Raw genomic sequence first — 9,421 nt, forward strand, 5'->3', positions numbered from 1 at the left:
TGTAACTGAGATATACAGGTATAATTCTGTACATTATTGGCCAGGGTGGTAGAGCTGCCTATTATTAAGATTGCCCAGCACTTTCTGTTATAAGACCCTTTTTCAGTTGCTTATAACTTTGCAAAACTAGATGATCTGGCAATCCCTTCTGGCCATCAACTCTATGAAACTTTAACCTTTTGGGCTAAAATTGTCCATGCCAGGTGCCTGCCTCAGGCAGAACTTGCCTGGAAAATTTGTGTCAAAACTGTTTGGCCGTTTCTTAGAACAAGATTAGGAAAAAATACCTTGTTTTGCCCATGTTAAAGAAAAATTCTTGAGACCTTTTTTTTATATGCTTTAGCGTCCAAATGCTTTGGAGCAAGGACTTGAAATTTGCCAGGGATGTGGCCTTTGTGTCAGAGATGTTCCTTTTGCTTGCTTTATGTAAATCTGCCCATGTTTGGCAAAGTTAGAAGCCATTGAAAAATCTCAGTTCACATATGCTTAGTAGAGACTTTTTCAATTTTATCAGCTACCGTCTTGGAAGATTCTGTCCTCACTGAGCATGCTTGAGCCTCTCTCATCTTCTAGTGCTGACCAGAATCTGCATGTGCTCAGGGGCAGCTCCAGGCATCAGCACGCCAAGCGCATGCTTGGGGCAGCAAGCCACGGGGGGCGCTCTGCCGGTCGCCGCGAGGGCAGCAGGCAGGCTGCCTTCGGCGGCTTGCCTGCGGAGGGTCTGCTGGTCCCTCGGCTTCAGCGGACCTCCCGCAGGCGTGCCTGTGGAGGGTCCGCAGGTCCCGCGGGTTCGACGGACCTCCCGCAGGTAACCCTCCGCAGGCAAGCCGTCGAAGGCAGCCTGCCTGCCGTGCTTGGGGCGGCAAAATGCCTAGAGCCGCCCCTGCATGCGCCATTCCCAGAGAGTGACTAATTCATATGCACAAGGGAGCTGAATTACGGTTGCCCACGCACCCTTAATTCTGGCATTTCCTATCTCTTGAGTGCTTGACTTTGCAAAGTTAATAATGTTTTTTTAACCTAGATTCTCTACTTAATGTGTAAATAGTTAGTAGACATGGTGCCAGTAGATGATGCTCAAGAATATGTAGATATGTCCTGTGCTTTGTAGGACCAATAAAACTTGTTATTGTGCCCTGCAAATGGCTTTCTCTTTATGAGGGGCTCCTAGTATGGTCCAAGAATGGGATTAAAAGATCCCATAGCACTTTACGTAAAAAATTGTAATCTCAACCTAATATTTGCCCTCCTCCCACTGCAGAGCTGTTTTTCTGTCAATGGCCTCCCTATACCCCAGAAGTGGCTGCATTTCAGTGGCACTGTAGTTTGTGGCACAAAGGTGCTATATAAGCACGCTTCGTTACAGTAAATGCATTTTCTTATTTAATTAATGTCTTTATAGCATTTTCATCTTCAGATGAAAGACACCAATACAAGTGCAGGTTAAAGTATGAAATAAAATCTAATAATTATATATACAATGACGTAGTAGGGCTGTTTCAAAATATTTTCAGAAACCCTCTGTTGCTTACTTGGCTGTCAGTTTGTTATGCTTCTAAGGGGGAAAGTTCAGCAGTCTGATGTGAAGGCCGACCGTGTACTGCCTCGGAATATGAACCGGTCTGGCAGAACCCTGCAGTGTTAGTTGTAATCAATTGTTTTCAGTAAAGAAGTATTAAGGCTTCCGGTTCCCCTAGCTACCCTAGCAGGGTTAGTCCCCAGAACAGTTACACAAAGGCTAGGGGAAGCCTCTCTAAATGGTCTCACAGCCGGTTCCTTAGAGGGAAAAGAATCTTCTGAAGAATTGGATCTCCATAATGGCAGTAACTCATGCTGTGTTCAGCTCATGCCAGGAAAAAGCTGGTCCTTGGAAGTTTGCTGTACCTGGAAAGTGGTTCTAGATCCTTACACATCAAAGGGGCTAAAGAAATTGACCGGATCGGTGCAATGTGCAAAAATCAGTCTATTACACACGCACATTACTTTCTTCTGGAACTTTGGAATAAAGCCTGGGAGTTGTGCACATACACGGGATTACCCTGGGTACAGAGCTCATTTTATAGTGAGGATGGGAAGGGCAGAAGTGCCAAGGGAGAATGGAAAGGAATCCCTGTTGGGTTTTGGCATGAAAAGGAGACCGCTGAGAAACTGGCTGATTTTGGGTCCCAGGGCTTTTGATAGACTTTGGGGTCAGCCCCAGGGTAGCGAAGGTGAAAATCAAAATGAAACCAAATTAAGTTACGCTCTACTCATGGCTAGTGAAGAGTAAGAGTTTGTTCCAAGTAAATGACCTCCCATGTGTCTAACCTTCACAGACTTTGGGCCCTCTGATCTGCATGTGGTGGGCGCATCTATCTATGAAGTGGCAAATATGGTGAGTGGGGAACAGGGTCACCTCTGTTTGTGTATCTTCCTGTGACCTAATGTCCGACAGACTGTCATCATTCAAGTGCTAGTAAAGCCACCAGTATCTGTCAGTAGTAACACCTGATATTTCTATTAGAGTTGGGCCTGAACAAAAACCCTGGATCCAAACATGCTTGATCTATGGGGAAGTTTGGCTCTGGTACAAACCTAGGCCCCTATCCCTATAAAGGGACAAACCAAAACCTAGGTCCAAACATCCCTGAAATTTGGGGAAGTTTGACTCTGGACCTAAACTTCGATGTTCACAAGCATCTTTAATTCTACAGCTACTTCCATCCACAAGGATCCCGACACACTATACAAACTGTAGATGCAGAATGACTGAAATGCAGCCACCTCTGGGATACGACACATCGGCTCTTTAACAGCACACAACACTGCACAGTGGTTAGAGACAAGAAATAAGGAAGAATGCTCTCTTTAATTAAAACTGTACCACTAATTAAGGGTGGCAGGTTTAATTACCTCAGTTAGAATTTGCTTAGTGTGCTCTTGAGAACAGTGCAGTAGAGAGGACCTCCATTTTACAACTCATCTGGAAGACAGTAATACCTCCAGCAGTGGAGGCAGCTGGGGCAAGGTTCCACTACTTACTCAGGAAGAAGATGACCACTTCCCACAGCACCGCTGCTTTTCTTTGGAGGACTGAGCAGGTAATGCTACTTAGCCTACCATGTGAGACTTACCACGATCACAGTCTGTGATGGCATGCTCTTGGGAAACATGGCAGCAGCTGCGTCAGTCTGATTGTACAGGATACTTGCAAAGAAAAATACACACCTATGTTCAGGTTTAAACTATCTATTCCGGTTTGAGGTTAAAGTGTTCTGCCAACAAGACCATCCTACCCCAAATGTGTGCTTGGATTTTGCAAAGTGGACGAATGACCCAGGGAGCCAAATGGGGATCACCGTGCATATTTTGAACCAGAACTTGGAGGTGAAAGGTCAATGCACTCACTCTAAAAAGAAAACTGCTAAACAAGAAATAGACTCCTTTACAAAAGTCCCTCAGAGAAAAGAGATTTCAAAATCTTTATGATTTATGACCTACTATAGAATATTGAGACATTATTTACAATCGATATATGCGCCTGCAAGCCTCCCGCTGGAGCCATAGACCTGGCCTGTTAGAGAGGAGGCTGGTCAGCGTGAGCCAATGGAAGTGCTAGCAATGTCCTACTGGAACAGGCAATAAAGCCAGATGTGGCTGTATATCTTCCAGAAAATGGACCTGGTTACACATGTCTTTGGGCAGCTGACACAGGGATATAGTTTAGGGCTAAGCCAGCAGTTTAGCAGCAGAACTCTGTATTCCTTAACTTTACCAATAATGAAATCTCTTGTACCACGCATCCTGGGTATATCCTTAACTGGTGTAAATCAGCATCTCTCTATTGACTGCAATGGAATCGGGTCAGCTGTGGATTTTACTCCAGCATTTTCTTTTTAAAAGGGGATTTGCAAATGCTCTGGGGGCAAAACTTCATTATTGTAGTTAGAATTCCAGGGTACTTAATTGCAGCCTCTTCTGTAAGTGACCACAGGATAAAGGACTGTTCATCCCATTCTAAATTCTACAATGTGCTCCTGTGCTCCACTGCAGAGGTGGCTGCATTTCAGTGGTGGGTAAAATGATTCCTTGATATTGAATGGTGTGCACAAGAAGGTAGGAAAGTTTGGGAAGTGCTTTGGATGAGAGAGAGAAGTGCAAGAAGAGCAGCATCATTATGTGTTGAATGCTCCAAATATCCAGAGTCAGAGGAGCACTTTGCAAAAGAGATTGCTTTAACCTGACCCATGCTTTCCTCTTCAGATCCCCTGAAGTCACAGCTCACCAGCTTCTGCTTTCTGAGGCACCCCTTGCACTGGTGCCATCCCAGCCACCATGGAAACCTTGATGGAGCATAGTGACTATATATCCCAGAGGGGGCCCAGGCTTCCTTCAAGGAATAGCAAATCTCCAAGCAAATCACTTCAGCAAATGGTTAAGTCATTGACTTCAATGGGACATTAGCACATGCTTAAAGTAAAGTGTGTGCTTACGTGCTTTGCTGGATCAGGGCCTAGCGGATGGAATCTTACAAAATTTGAGCTGGAAATAAGGCGTGAATTTTTAACAGTGAGAATAATTAACCAGTGGAACAATTTACCAAGGGACATGGTGGACTGCCCATCGGTGACAATGTTTACATCTAGATTGGGTGTTTTTTCTAAAATATACACTGGAGTTCAACCAAGAATGATTCCAGGGAAGTTCTCTGGCCTGTGTTCTGCAGGAGGTCAGATTAGATGATCACAATGGTCCCTTCTGGCCTTGGAATCGATGAAAAATGCAATCGTTTGGGAGGGTTGAGGGTAGAGGAGATAAGTGATAGCCAAAGCTGTGACTCAGGTTCCTCACTCTGGGAGTTCAGATGATATCCCCAACCATTATCATCAGAGCTGCTTCACATCTGTGTCTACTGCCTTTTAATTCCCGGGTTCCTGAGGAGTGGCTCTAATGATTACAGCTGCGCAGAATGTGTGCAGTGAAAATTGAAGCCACGCTTGGGTCTTGTATCTCATTTGAAACTCGGAGCTCAGCCAGAGTTGCTGAAAGGTTCATTAAGGTGTGGGAAGTGTCTCCCAGCAGACAGCAACATTGCTGAGATCTTAAGGGAGGAAGCAAAAATACTGGGTCCAATTGAAACAATGGGGAATTTTAGGGAAGCAGAACAAACACCCAAACTGGAATTTGGCCAGGGTGTGAAGATATCACCTCTGTCCACCGCATTGTCTGCCTTCAAATCCCTCCAGACAAACTCACCTCTGCTGTGATGCCAACAAATTTGACAATGGTTTGGCAATGGATCACTGTGCCTTCTGGTTGATGTCACATCTAATTCTTACCTTGTGCTCCCTCGTCTATCTGTTGTATCCAGGTCTTGTCTCTTCTATTTAGATTGTAAGCTTGTCGGGGCAAAGATTATTTTTCTTTGCATGGTGCTTCGCATCATGGGGTTGGGCCTCTAGCTGCTACTGCAACGCAAATAACGACTCTTGTGCAAAATGCCCCAAACCTTTTATGATCACCATTGAGCAGGAGCTTGGTTTTATGTCTCACCCCAAAGGTGGCACTTGTAGCAGCAAAGCCTGGCTGCTAGTGTTATGCTGGGCTATTGCTTCTGCAGAAGCAGCCAGGAAAGGGCACCACCTACTTAACCAGCAACATTGCTTTCCGAAGCACCTTGGGTTTTTCCCTTGCCAATTTCCAATCCAAGCCTTGAGCAGCTCAAGGCCTGCTTAGCTGATCCAATCATAGCTGCAGATCATGCTGCTGCTGATTGGGTAGAGGTGTCACTAGAGTAGGGCAGATATGGATGGTGAGGGGATAGATGAGTGGGAGACAGGAATTGAGGAGAATGGATGCTTGTGACCAGTAATGTGACCTGCCTGTGAAAATCCTTGACCTACCAGCCTTGACTTTGTCCCTTTAAAGCAATTTGTAGATGGTTATCCTGTGTCATTAACCTAATTAGTGTAATTGCCACCATTTACTTAATGAGTATAAATACTGGACGAATCCCGTAATTAGAAGATGTAATTAGGTAATTAATAGATGACATGGTAAAAATCCATAGAAAAGTTTGTGAAATGGACATGATGCAGAGGTAAGCCCTTCACAAACTGGCCTCTCTAACATTGATGTGCAAGAGACACCCTGTGGTAGGGTGACCAGACAGCAAGTGTGAAAAATCAGGCTGGGGGGGAGGGTAATAGGAGCCTATATAAGAAAAAGACCCAAAAATCAGGACTGTCCCTATAAAATCGGGACATCTGGTCACCCTACCCTGGGGTTGAGTCTCAGCCACACTGTCACGCTGTCATTTTACTTTGGAAGAGTAAATGGGCCTTTAAGTGATCAGGAATGACCCCTGAGAATATCCCCTGTTCAGACAGCCTCTCTGGTCTCTGTGGAGCTGTTATATAGACTCTGTGTCAGCCCTGCTCCCTTATCTCTGAGGAGGGGGCATGTCGGCCACTAATTCTGGCTATTCTCCTTCCAGGCCCCAGAAGCAACAAAGCATATGTTAGAGGAGCACCCCTAAGGCCGCCTCTTCATGGCTCCAGAATACAAGGGGCACAGAGGTGGCATAAAACTTCATTTGCTACCAGCCCCTCAATCTCTGCCACAAGTGCAGGAATGGACTGAGGATCAGGCCCCATCTGTATAGGTGGGACCTGTGTGATGGAGATTCAGTAGCTTCTCCATAGCTAATGCTGCAACCAGCTTCTAATAGAAAGCCCTGCTTTATCCATCCTTTAAATTTCACTAGAGAAATTGATTGAGTCTGGAAATTGCCAGTTTTACACTGAAGACAAGCGAGAAGGTTTCTATGTTGTTTGAAGAGAATTTGTCTAACAGTTTTGGAGTTACAGGTCTTAGACATTTACCCTCTCCTGAAATGTTGACTTTTGCCTAATGTTTCTTTGTCTCCCTGGCTTGTTAAGGCCCCTTCATGCTTTCCAGGGAGTTAAATGGCCATATGTGTCTGAAAGAAATAGGTTGTAATTATGCAACAACATGAAGGATTTTTGTTGTGGTTAGTCTGGACTCCAAATCAGCTTCCATTGACATCAAAGGCAACTCAGCTTTTAACTCCAGTTTGTAGCTCCAGTTAGAAGCTCCAGAGGGGCTTGCATTTGAACTCAAGCTACTAACCCAAGCCAATAGCCAAGTTGTTGTGTCTTCACTGCTATTTTAACCAGCTTAACCTGGATTAAGAACACACTTTTTAATTTTCATTGAAAACATACCCCGTGCAAGGGGGGCTTTGCAATTGATTTCAGTAGAAACAGGACTAGGGTGTGTGCATGAGAGAGAGACAACATGTTTTCTGCTCTGTGGGCTGGTTGCAGAAAACATAAGGCCATGATTTTTTTTAAAAACCCTGCCTCTAAAGTTAGGCTTCTAAATACATATTTAGGCACAGATTGGGGGGAGGGTGTTAAGCTCCCTTAAAGGGCCACATCACACAGTATCTAACAGCTCCCCATCCCAGATCTGTAAGCATGCATTGCTTTCCTACGGCCAGCTCCATAGATAAGGCTGCAATCACAGACAGTATAGTCATCAGCAGTGATTGAACCCATTACCTTCACCACCGAGAGCACAAGCTCTTGTGCCTTTGAACTAAAGGAGAGCTGGCTTATGTACTGGATAGTAGCAGGCTCTCTAGTCCCTAGAGCTAGCAGCTAGAGGGAGATATGACCACATTCACGCACAAGGCCAGTGTTTCATACCCAGTGGCTTTATAAGCCTGCTTTTGATTTTTCTTGTAACCCCAGATAAAAGAAAGAAATCCTCTCACTTTCAAATGCTTAGCGTTAATGTAATTGACAAATAGAATGCCTGGTACAAATTTCATTAAATGGAATAAGCATCTTTTGAAATTGAAAGCCTTTCTAATGGACCCTGTTGGAATTTTTGCCAACTATTCCTTAGGCTTTGTCTACATGGGAAAATTGTACCAGTTAACCAGAGAGAGCTGTACCAGTTATAGTTATACTGGCATAGCCCTCAGGCAGACATTCTTATTCTGGTATAAGAGGCTTTTTAGCTTAAACCCTTCACAATCGATGTATGCTAAATAGAAAAAGGCCCTCCTATGAGTAAGAATGTCCACACAGAGGTGATACCAGTATAACCAGATTCATTTAAATTCACACCTTGTCTTATCCTGAATTTTTTCCTGTGTAGACCTGGTCTTGCTGCCTCTCAATCAGAACACGTGTCAGAGCTGGAGCCTGGTCAGTTTCTGCTGCCATATTTGCTTTGATTAATATATGGATGGGTTTTTTTTCCAGCGTTGGGCCTATTACATTATTAATACAAGCTGTGGTTTTGGTGTGCCTCCGTTCAGGGTGGAACCCAGGCCGTTCCCCTCCCACTCTGCCCCTGATGCCACATGGGATTCAAAACGCACAGTGCGAAAAGAGGAAGTTAAACAAGCAGGTACCATGCACTTTTTGCTAGCTGTCTGCCAATTGTGATAAGTCTAGGTTGGGGGCTCCACAATTAGAAGCCTAACGTACCAATCCCATGTAATACAGCACACTTTCTAAAACAGGCACCTTTGCTCTGTTCCCAACTGAGTGTGAACGGAGTCCCAAAAAAACAGGCTGTTCTTAGTCCAAATGAAATCAGAGTGAGGATTTGGTCCATTGAGGGTTTTACTGCATGAGTCCAACTTACCACAGGGAGTGTCTGTCTGCATTAGCAGGCCCCATGAGCAGTGAGGTGGCTCTGTGCATGGACATGGAGTGCTTGTAAGGAGGCTGTGCTGCATCTCCAGGCTCAGTCAGCATCTTGTTGATTTTACCACAAATTTTCATCCATTGCTGGCTGGTGGAGAAAGTGAACTTCTCTTAAAGTAGGAACTCCAACCAGTCGGTTATGCTCTGAGACAGGGCATATTTATTACGGCTGCCTCTGTTGCTCAGAGGCCCCCTCCATTCCAGGGCCGCCCAGAGGATTCAGGGGGTCTGGGGCAAAGCAATTTTGGGGGCCCCTTCCTTTCCATCAAAACTTTTTCTGGATCGAAAACTAGGGGTTTTTAAAAAGCAAAAAAAAATCATGGACATTGTCTGCTTTCCTTCAAAATTTGTTGTTGTTTTTTTTAATTGAAAAGTTGAAATTAGTCTGCCAAAACCTGAATATGGTTTGCGGTTTCAGAAGTGTGTGGCCAAATATCTGCTGCTTGCTGTGTTTGATTGTTTAAAGAAACAATAAAAAAATTCTGCTTAAAAAAAAATCCAAAACTTTTGAACCACCTCAGCTTGTGACCAAACGCCTGAGCCCATCCAATCAGAGATTTTTCCAGGTTTCTGATACTCTGCTGGCTTCCTTGACTCATATCTGTCTCCATAACTTTGGGTTCATTTAGATTAGAACATAAGAACAGCCATACTAGGTCAAACCAAAGGTCCATCCAGCCCAGTATCCTGTCTAC

This window comes from Mauremys mutica, chromosome 8 (assembly GCF_020497125.1).
Source record: "Mauremys mutica isolate MM-2020 ecotype Southern chromosome 8, ASM2049712v1, whole genome shotgun sequence".
In the NCBI taxonomy this organism is placed as follows: Eukaryota; Metazoa; Chordata; order Testudines; family Geoemydidae; genus Mauremys; species Mauremys mutica.